Source organism: Nicotiana tabacum, chromosome 6 (assembly GCF_000715075.1).
Source record: "Nicotiana tabacum cultivar K326 chromosome 6, ASM71507v2, whole genome shotgun sequence".
NCBI lineage: Eukaryota > Viridiplantae > Streptophyta > Magnoliopsida > Solanales > Solanaceae > Nicotiana > Nicotiana tabacum.
Genome location: NC_134085.1, coordinates 28667376 through 28678956, shown reverse-complemented (window position 1 = coordinate 28678956; position 11581 = coordinate 28667376). Strand labels below are relative to the sequence as shown.

General features: G+C 37.1%; 1 non-coding gene across 1 annotated transcript; it reads right to left on the bottom strand.

The window, feature by feature from the left end:
* Positions 1-11264: 11264 nt before the first annotated feature.
* LOC142182373 (small nucleolar RNA R71) lies at positions 11265-11371 on the bottom strand. Its single transcript, XR_012711209.1, has one exon. It is a non-coding gene; the product is annotated as a small nucleolar RNA R71 (small nucleolar RNA).
* Positions 11372-11581: the final 210 nt, after the last annotated feature.

Here is an 11581-nt window from a genome sequence, read left to right as displayed (position 1 = left end):
GATAACCAGTCCATCCCCAATATGACATCGAAATCGACCATGTCCAGAAAAAGCAAATCTACACGAGTCTCAAGACCCCCAATCACAACTATACATGAACAATGGACTTGATCTACCACAATAAAATCACCCACCGGTGTATACACAAACATGAGCACTCAAAGAATCACTGGGCATGACCAGATACAGTGCAAAATAGGATGACACATAGGAGTATGTAGATCCTGGATCAAATAACACTAAAGCATCTCTTCTACAAACTAGAACAGTACTTGTACCTACACCTCTAATACCTCTACCTCCACCTATAATACCTCTACCTCTACCTCCACCTCTAGCTGGCTGAGCGGGATGAACGAGTCCCTCAATAAACCTCCTCACTCTCTCTCAGTGGGAAGTATGATAAGAGCATGACGGGCCAAGTCGATGAATCTGGTCTCATACTGAGTAATAGTCATAGAACCCCGATGGAGATGCTCAAACTGCCTACAATTCTCTATGAGTGATGGGGAGAAACTTCTCCAGAAATAGCTAAGTAAACTGCTCCTTAGTCGAAGCTGGTAACCCAACTGGTCTAGCCAAACAATAATCTCTCCAACAAGTCTTGGCGGATCTAGACAAATGAAAAGTAGCAAAGTCGACCCCATGCCACTATCCCCATGTTCCTGAGAACCTCATGACAACTGTCTAGATAATCCCGAGGATCCTCAGAAGATGCCCCGCTGAAAGTAGTAGTGAAGAGCTTAGTGAACCTGTCCAACCTCCACAAAGCATCAGCAGGCATAACTGCTCCATAACCGGTCTGAGCTGCTATTTTGCTAAAGAAGCGGTATGTGACCTCGCCATTCACGAAAGGACAAGAGTAGAGGTTTCAATTTAACAGTGAGAGAACAAAAACTGCACGATAGAGAAGAATAGAAGTGAAACATTTCCTAACTCTGTAGCCTCTGGGGGGTAAATACAGATGTCTCCGTACCGATCCCTCAGACTCTACTAAGCTTGTTTGTGAACCGTGAGACCCATATAACCTAGAGATCTGATACCAACTTGTCACGCCCCGGATTTCCCACCCTCGAGGTCGTGATGGCGCCTACTAATGTGAGCTAGGCAAACAATTAATTGAACAAATTACTTCTTTATCCATTTTATACTCTTTAACAAGTATAAAGCCAAAGCATGTGGACAACGGAAAATTAGAATAAGCAGAAGAAATGTAGTAAGTCATCTGAATATATATATATATATATAGCTAATACAACTGTTTGTACCTCGACCACCCAGAACTGGTGTCACAGTACCACAGACGATCTAAGAATGCTACATACAAAGTCTGAAAATAAACAATACACTGTTTCTGGATTTAAGGAAATGAAACAGGAATAAAGGGATAGAGGGAGACGACAGGGCCTGCGGATGCCTGCAAGTCTACCATGGATCTCCGCGTGGACTGAAGGCCGCCACCCAACCTACGGTCCAAATGCTGCTTCTACGGGATCTGCACATAGTGCAGAGTGTAGTATTAGCACAACCGATCCCATATGTTGGCAAGTGCCTAGCCTAACCTCGGCGAAGTAGTGATGAGGCTAGGACCAGACTACCAAATAAACCTTTGCAATTCAACTATATACAGCAGAAGAGAAGAACATTAATATACGGTCAAGTATAAGAGGGGTAACATGCTGCGGGGAAACATCGAATAATAATAGAAGAACAACAAATAAATATGAGGATCACCACAGTTCAATTGAAAATAGGAAGGGGAAATCATGCTGCGGGGTACAACAAGTATCAACATGAAACCAACAATTAAATATAGAGAAATCGTGACTCAGTTATCAACAAAAAATCAGGAAATCAAAGATAAGTGCACGACATCACCCTTCGTGCTTTAACACTCTCTCACCAAAACAATGCACGGCATCACCCTTCGTGCTTTACACTCTTCCTCACCCAAACAACAAATCACAAAGCAAATAGGGTAAGGGAATCTACAACATCAAAATAAAATCAAGTAACAACAAAAAATCAGTAAGTAAACATAAAGGACAACATATCTCGATTATCATCAAGAATCAGGAAAATCAAGGACAAGTGCACGACATCACCTTTCATGCTTTTACTCTCATCCTCACCATAAGAATCAACATAAACTGCATGACATCACCCTTCATGCTTTTACTCTCATCCTCACCATAAAATCAATATAATAGGCACAGAATGGTACATCGTGCGGCACGACATCACCCTTCGTGCTTTACACTCTTTCCTCACAAATCATACATGGCATAATCCTTCGTGCTTTACACTATTCCTCACCCAAACAACAATCACAAACAATAGGGCAAGGGAATAAATGAAATGACAATAAGAATCCTGGCAAGGGAACAATAGTTCAACAATCAAGTCCCCGCAAGGGAATAATCATCAAAAGAAGTATCAACATCCCAACTAGGGAGATAACATCAAAACAACAAATTCCCGGCAAGAGAGATAATATAATTATTCTCTTCTCTTATTCACTTTTACTTCACAACTCACTTCACAACTTTGAGCCAATGCTCTAAAAGGTTCAATTTCTACTTATACTTTCACATCTCGTTGTACAACTTGAGCCAACGCTCCTCAATATTCAAATGTTATAATACTTCCACAAACTTTTCCCAACAATAGAAATCATCATCAAGGCATGAATAATACAATGAAGCCATAATAATCACAATATAAGACTCACGGGCATGCTTGACACCAACGTATAGATATTCGTCACCATGCCTATACATCGTACTCGACAAATACCACATAGCAAATAGGACTCGACTCCTAATCCCTCAAGCTAAGGTTAGACCAAACACTTACCTCGATGCTATGAACATAATTCAAGCCTCTACTATCGCTTTACCTCTTGATTCCACCACCAATTTGCTCGTATCTAGCCACAAGTTACTTAATTACATCAATAAATGCTAAATGAATAAATTCTAATGCATAAAAATGAGTTTTCCAAAGTTTTACCCAAAAAGTCAAAAATCGCCCCCGAGCCCACATGGCCAAAACCCGAGGTTCAAACCAAAACCTGATTACCTATTCACCACGAATCCAAATATATAATTTGTTTTAAAATCAGACTTCAAATCGAGGTCCAAATCCCCAATTTTTGAAAAACCTAGGTTCTACCCAAAACACCCAATTTTCCCCATGAAAATCATTAATTTTGAGTTGATATCATGTGAAAAGATGTTAATGATTGAAGAAAATGAGTTAAAATTGACTTACAATCGATTTGGAAGAAGCGTTGTCTTTGAAAAATCGCCCAAGAGTGTTTTGATTTTGAAAGAGTGAAAAATGGATGTACCAGTTAAGAATGCGAATGTGAGCACAAAGGAGGTATAAAATGGTTAGTGGGATTTAAAATAGCATGGTCTCGTGTTACAAGGTCACTCTGGATGAGTGCGGATGGAGTGTGTTATATGTTGAGGAGTTATTATTATTTCTAAGGCAATCAAGGATAAATTAGAAGAGGTTAGATTGGCTAGCCATAAATGAATTGGCATATTGGTGGTAGTGATCAGTTCCTCCAGCAGGATTAGATTATGCATGTGATTCTGGCAGTACGTGCGAGACTTGACGACCGCCATAATTGGTTTTATTTGGGAGTATTCATGTATTATGTCTTATTATGTGTAGGCGGATCCCGGAAGGGGTGTGGTGGTTTATACTGCTACTTGAAGATTTTCATGACCTACAGTTACGAGGATTCACTCACGTGTTGCTATGGTTCTCCTGAAATTAGTAAGTGGAAGTTTCTATATGATGAAGTATTGACCTATTACTGATTCAGGAGTTATGATGAAAATCTTGCACTATCGCAAATCGGCGTGTTAGGTGCAGTGAGTAGTATGAGATTCGAAAGTGAGAATCAAGGTTGCGGTTCGGTGTTGATAAGGATGTCACGAGCTTGGATGAGCAAGAAAGGAGCTTGGGAGTTTAAAGTAAGTTGGTATTGTCTTCAGCGTCACCTGAGATCGGTGTTTTGTGAAAAAGGCTCTGCATCCTGGTTGTGGATTCTTGATTTTCTCTACAACGTTAGTGGTGTGGATGTGCAAACTTGTTATCTGGTGGAAAGTCATGGGAGCATGTCTCACGGGAAGATTGTATAAGTGTGGCATGTAGTCACTTGATTGATTGAGTATTTAAACCAAGTATTAAGATTGTGGTGTTATTATTGATATGAGAATTTATGCCAGGAGGGCACTCGGTTTATTGGGTTGTGGATGTGGAGGATTGCTTCGGTCATGATGATTGTTCTAGTGTGTTATGGGAAAAAGTGGGTCATTATGGACCCAGGAAATATTATTGACCTAGTTCGGTACGATCAAAAATGGCTTGAGGTTTGTGAATGGATTAAAATATGAATATGGGCTCTATATCAGGCTCGATGTGTTCATTTCAGCATAGCGCTCCTCGTGGATGAGTATTCGGACGTTGGATGTTGTTTCATCAATGGCTATTTCATGTAATATTATTGTGCCGTATGAGCTGCAAGACGGCTTGATGAATTTTTTATGTGTTGAGTTTCTACATAGAGATGATGTTATATGAGCAAGATGGCTCTTGAGATTCAGATCGTATATCGCACCTCAGTTGTGCTTGAGTTTTGTAGCTTATGGCGCTATATGTCTCCTTAGGGACGGTATTATGCACTTAGCGTGCTTGTGACCGATATTTTGTTGTAATGAGCAATCTAGCTCGTTGTGTATATCCTTATGTGAATTTATGTGTGGATCGGGTGGCACACCGCCATAGGTATGTTGTTTGGATCGGGTTGCGGGCCGCAATAGTGTGATCTTGGGTACAGTTCCTTATATCTGTTTTATGTGTTTTGTTTCCCATTTTTTGAGAAAAGCTCATATTAGTTGCGTGAGTTGAGTAGTCCCTTGCAGAATTCGTTTTCCTTATGTGTCACATTTAAGTCTGTAGCCTATTGGCACATTGTGGCATCATGTGAGACTTTTTGGTCGTGTCTAGGGTGGCTTATTGCCTGAGCAGTTCGTACTAGGTGAGACGAGATCATTAGATTTAGGATTAGTGCAACCTGATTATATGAAGTATATTAAGGAGCAAAGACCATTACTTGGTTCAGAATGAGGTGATGGTTCTTGTCAGGAGTATAGACCCAATGATTTGTTGATTCGGCAGTTGGTTATGAATTTCTACACGTCTCCTTCATCGTGGCGGTATTGTAAGAGTTAGTGCAAGACCTATGTAGGTCATGAGGTGCAATGAGAGCATACGATTCGTGGAATATCGACTATTATGCTTAGAGAATGTTATGGTGGTCCTGTGAATAAAGCGGTGCAAGGTGTGAATTCAACAAAGGTATGCAGTCGTGTTCTGGTACATCATGTAGTGATTGGTACATTGTTCGTATGTTGGAATCAGGCCTGACAGAAAATTCCAGATGTTGGAATTGGGCTCTAAGGCTTATTTGCTTAAGTGAAAAAAAATATCTTCAGATTGATCAAGCTAAGGTGCGCAACTGAGTTGTGGTAGAATGGGTAGGTGCTCGAGGTGTTAAACAGTGACTTCGAACAACTCTAGCGCAGTTCTCAGCACGTTCGAGGACGAACGTATGTTTAAGTGGGAGAGAACGTAATGACCCGACCGGTCATTTTTGGGCTGTAGCATGTCGTTCGGCAGTTTGAGGCCGTGAGCAGCTTCACTTTAGGTATTATGACTTGTACGCATGGTCGGAATTGAATTTCGGGAAGTTCGGAGTTGAATTGAAAAGAGAATTCTCATTTCGAAAGCTTTAAGTTTTGACTAAGATTGGATTTTTGAGTAAACGACCTAGGAATTGGGATTCAAAGGATCCAGCAAGTTCGTATGATGATTTCGGTCTTGGAAGTATGCCCAGATCGGGTTTTGGAAGATCCGAGAACGTTTTGGCACTTATTGTGGAAGTTAGCACTTTTGGAAGAATTTCATAAGTTTGGATTAATGTGAATTTGGGTGTTATCAATGTCTGTTTGGGATTCCAAGTCTGAGAATAACTCCGTATGGTGATTCTGGTGTTGGGAGCGCGATCAGAAGTGAATTCGGAAGTCCGTGGGTTATTTTGGAGTCATTTGGCTAAAGATAGAAATTTAAGGTTTTTGAGGAGTTTGACCGCAAGTGGAATTTTTGATATCGCGGTCGAAATCCAATTCCGGAAGTTGGAGTAGGTCTGTAATGTTAAATATGACTTGTGTGCAAAATTTGAGGTCAATCGGACGTGATTTGATATGTTTCGACATCGAATGTATAATTTTGAAATTCTAAAGTTCATGAAGCCTGAATTGGAGTATGATTCATGATTTCGATGTTGTTTGATGTGATTTGAGGCCTCGAGCAGGTCTGTGTCATGTTATGGGACTGGTTGGTGTGATTGGATGGGGTCCCGGGGGCCTCAGGTGTGTTTCTGGGTGGTTTCGGATCATTTTGGGCTGTTTTGCTATAGATGTTACTGGTGTCTGGTGTTGTTCTTCGCGTTCGCGAAGAAGGTTTGGGCTTCAGGGATTTTGTCCTTCACGTTCGCAAAGATGTTTTCGCGTTCGCGAAAAAAGAAAATTTCTGTTGCGCAGGTCTGACTTCAGAGGCTCATATATCACAATCTATAAGGAATTTGGAGATGATCCAAAATAAAAGTTGTAACCCTTTGTGTCTAGTTTTCAGAAAAGTAAACTATTTAGCATTTGGATTTGTGTACCAAAAGTTATGGCTAGTACACTATTGGCTGTCCAGAAAGATGAAGAAGAAATTTGTGTTGCACAGGGCTGATTTTAGAGGCTTATATCTCGAAATATATAAGGAATTGGGAGATGACCAAAGCACAAAAGTTGTAGATATTGGTGTCTAGTTTTCAATAAGTGAAATCATTTGTCATTTGGAGTTTTGTACAAAAAGTTATAGCCATTATACTAGAGGCTATCTGAGAAGAGTTTGGAAAGATGGTTTTGGGAATTTTCTTCTTCGCGAACGCGACGGGGGCCTCGCGAACGTGAAGAAGAGTCATCTGGGCAGTGTATAAGTGTTAAGAAATGGGTTTGGCTCATTTCATCTCATTTCCTCCATGGGAGTCGACCTTTGAGTGGTTTTGGAGCTCCATTTTGATCATCCATATCAAGGTAAGTGATTCCCACCTATTGCGAGTTAATTACTTGGATTATATCTAGATTTTAACATGAAAAATCATGTAAATTAGTAGAAATTTTGGGATTTTGAAGAAAACCTAGGAATTTTGTATTCTTGGATTTTGACCACGATTTTGGACATGAAATTGAGAGCCAATTATATATTTGAGTTCGTGAGGTTGTGGGTGAAATTTATCTTCGAAAAAATTCGAAATCTGGGAACGTGGGCCCGAGGGCAATTTTGTCAAGTTTTCGAGCGGAGTTGGGATTTTATATAAATTGAATTGTTATGAGTATTAGGGTGTATTTTCATTAGTTTGCCCGTTATTTGGCTAGATTTGGAGCATTGGGGCATCAGTTTGAGTCGTCAGAAGGGGCTTAGAAGCCGGTTATTGGACTTCGAAGCGAAGTGAGTCTCCTTTCTAACCTTGTAAGAGGGAATTGTCCCCATAGGTGAGTTAATTTGTTATGTGCTCCTATTTGTGGGGGCTACGTATGCACGAAGTGACGAGAGTCCATGCGTAGCTACTATTATGCTTAAGTTCGGGTAGTTTAGGGCGCAAAACCATGCTTACTTGTGATACTTGCAACCTTGTTGACGAACTTAAAAAATGGTTAAAACATATCGAACGTGTGAATGAATTTCTAAAAGGATAGATATCATTTCTTGACTTTTAACAGAGAAACTTGTTATTTCCTGAATATTTGCTCATTGATGAATTATTGATTTGACTGTTTGAATGTTTTATCTATTGTGGAATGGGCCTAACGCCTCGGTAGATTAAATGGATGCATCTATAGTTCGCGCCATTCGACCCTCTAGCAGTGCACAGTTTAAATATTGTTGGATCGGGCTGTACGTCCTCGGCATGATTTGTGCATGCTTGTATTGCTTGCCTTGAGATTTATAGAAATTGATATTTGCTCTCCCTGACTTGAGATAAATTGATAATTAATAGATTATGAATTCGGAGACTTTTAAAATAAAAATAAACGTTTACATGTATCGTGACTTATTTGAATTTACTACCGTTTTTAGTAAATCCCTGATTAATCTTATTAATAATATATTACTATTGGACCACTAGTAAGTGTCGAAGTCGACCTCTCGTCTCTACTTCTTCGAGATTAGACGGGATACTTATTGGGTACACGTTATTTTCGTACTCATACTACACTTGCTGTGCATTTTTGTTGCACAAGTTTATGTGTGGCTAGTGGCATAGCGACATGGTTGATACAGAGACTTAGGTGAGTTGCATTTATTGAGATGACCGTAGCCAGCAAAGTCTCCTTCAGAGTATTGTACTGTATTTTTATTTCTGTCCACTTGTATTCCAGACAGTTACTGTATTTTATTTCATTCCCTAGTAAATGCTCATGCACTTATGACACCGAGTTCTGGGATGTCTATGGAAGTAGTCAGTATTTTAAAAGTTGTAAACATTATTATTTATTCACTGATGATTACCTTTTTACTAGTTAAATTTAAGGAAATTATGGTTCCTAAAAATATTAAAATGAGAGTTTAATTAATTACTCAATGTTGGCTTGCCTGACCGAGGTGTCTGGCGCCATCACGACCTTTGATGAGTTTTGGGTCGTGACATTTCTCATCAATGCCATATGATACATTGATATTATCTTGCAAATTCTCACCAAGGTCTTGGAGAAATTTTCCTATAAATAGGCATATATTTGTGGAAGAAAGGGCATCCTACTTTGTATCCAATTTTCTATCTAGTTTTTTCTAAGTTTCTAAAGAGAAAGAGAAGAGTAATCTTAGTCTCTTCCTCTAGTCTTTCTCTTTGTGGTAAAGATATTCTTAGTCTTTTGAAAGTATTTTTTAGCTTTTCTTACTTCATAATGGAGTAATTTCTTTTTGTTGGGATAGTTGATGAAGCTTGATATAATTATAATACTATCTCAGGTTCAATACATTCTTGGCCTAAAACTCTATTTACATTTCATATTGTGCTAGAATGATGATTTTTTAATCATTATTATCGCATCTACATATTTTATATCTAAGTTATTCTTATATTAATTTTGTAATTCTCACGGAGCAAAATTAATATATAATAACTGATGAATAGAATATTAGAGTGAAAACAATTTTTGGTAAGATTATTATTTCAAGTCTGTAATCTTGCTTTCCTCAGTTTTAATTCTGAGGAATTGTTGAAGGCAAGATTATTAATTTTCTAGTAAAAATATTCTCACGAAGTTTTTACTACACTTGAGCACATAATATTAGAGTCAAAGTAATTTTTAGTAAGATTGTTGTTTCAAGTCTGTAATCTTGCTTTCCTCAGTTTTAATTCTCACGGAGAAATTATTGAAGGCAAGATTATTGATTTTCTAGTAAAAATATTCTCACGAAGTTTTTACTATGCTTGAACACAATTTAGGCAAGATATTTCAGTTTAATCGTCACTAGCTTTAAATCAATTAATTGACATAACCTCACGGAGTGTTAATTATTTATTTATTTCTTAGTGTAAAAATATAATTGTATTAGCAATAAGCAATTATTCTTTAGAGAAATACGTATGAAACTGAGATTTTATTGTAATGATATATCAAGTGAATTCAACGATTCCCAACTCTTTTTAAATATAAACTTTTCGGAAGAAATTTATCTTAATTTATAATTCCAAACACACCTTTCATCAATTTGGTTATCTCTAATAGTAGTCAAAATATTACAAGTCTGTAGCTTAGATTGTCCAATCTCTGTGGGACGATATCATAAACTATACTAGAATTTGACAGAGTACGAGCAGAAGATCCTATACACACAAGCTTCGTCAAATTTTTGGCGCTGTTGCCAGGAATTGACACACATCTACTTCAGATTCAATATTTTATTACTAATTTGAGAATTTATTATTATTGTTAATTTTTCCTTCAAAATGTTATCTCCTACATACTACTATCATAATTGTTACTATTATTAGGAGCAATTCTATATAATATTGTAAAAAAGCATATAAAAAAAAATCCTTCATAGTTAGTACTTCAACCTACTTTGTTTTGTATTTTATTATTATATTATTATTGTTAGTACTAACATCTAAATAATAGTATAATATATTAATTTTGTGATTCACAATCTCGTTATTTTTGTATTTGTCATTTTTAAAGTATATTTTATTATTTTTTTATTATTATTATAATTGTAAGTACTTGTTTTTACTATTCTAGTCCTAAAAGTATCCTTTGTACTATTCTATATTACTATTATTATAACTATTACTTTTATTATATTTTTATAAAATAATGTTTTATTCAACTTTTTTTAAGTGATAGTACTTTAATCCTTTAGCATACTTGATTTATTATTGAATTTTTTTTCATATAATATAATTAGTATTATATTATTTCTTTTGATGGTTAGTTACAATTTATTGTTTTAGTTAACTATAATATTACCGTACTATTTTTTTATTCATTTTTAAAACTTATCTATTACTATTTAAGGGACTGTCTTTATTTTACTTTAATTTCAGATAGTTTCTGACCCGCTCTTCTACAAAAGAGTTGGCTAATTACGATCTTGAAATTGAAAAGCCTTTGCGATTGTGCAGGAAAGGACAAATATCATCTCAAAACATAACTTGTAACAGAATGGAGCACCAATTAGAAGATGATAACAATCCACTACAAATTCCATCACTAGCTCATATAGAGGAGCAATTTGATGAAGTGGTGCCAAGACCAGCAAACAGAATCCTAAGAGATTATGCTAGACCCGATTGCTTTAACTGTGAATCTAGTGTCAGGAAACCTCCAGTAGCAGCCAATAACTTTGAAATCAGGACATGCCTGATTCAAACAATTCAACAATCTTGCATTTTCACTGGTGATCTAAGTGAAGATCCACATAGTCATTTAATTGACTTTTTAGAATTGGTTGAAACTGCAAAGTATAATGGAGTACCTCCTGAAACAATTAAGTTAAGGCTATTTCCTTTTTCTTTAAAAGGAGAGGCCAAAACTTGGTTACGAAGTTTGCCGTAAGGGTCTATTACCACATGGGATCAAATGACTCAGAAATTTTTAAATAATTATTTTTCCCCTGCTAAAACAGCAAAGTTAAGACAGGATATATCTAACTTCTTGCAGACTGACACTGAGTCAGTTTATCAAGCTTGGGAAAGATTGAAAACAATGTTAAGGAAATGTCCACACCATGACATTCATGAACATATGCAGTTTTACATTTTTTATCATGGGTTAAAACCTTCTTCTAGAAATGTAATAGATGCAGCTGCAGGAGGTTCCATAATGGGAAAAACCACAGAGAAGCATTGTAATTGCTTAATGAAATTTTTGAAAATACCATACAGTGTCCATCTAAGCGTATAATCATTAAGAAAGCTGCTACAATAAATCAGGTGGATGCTTTA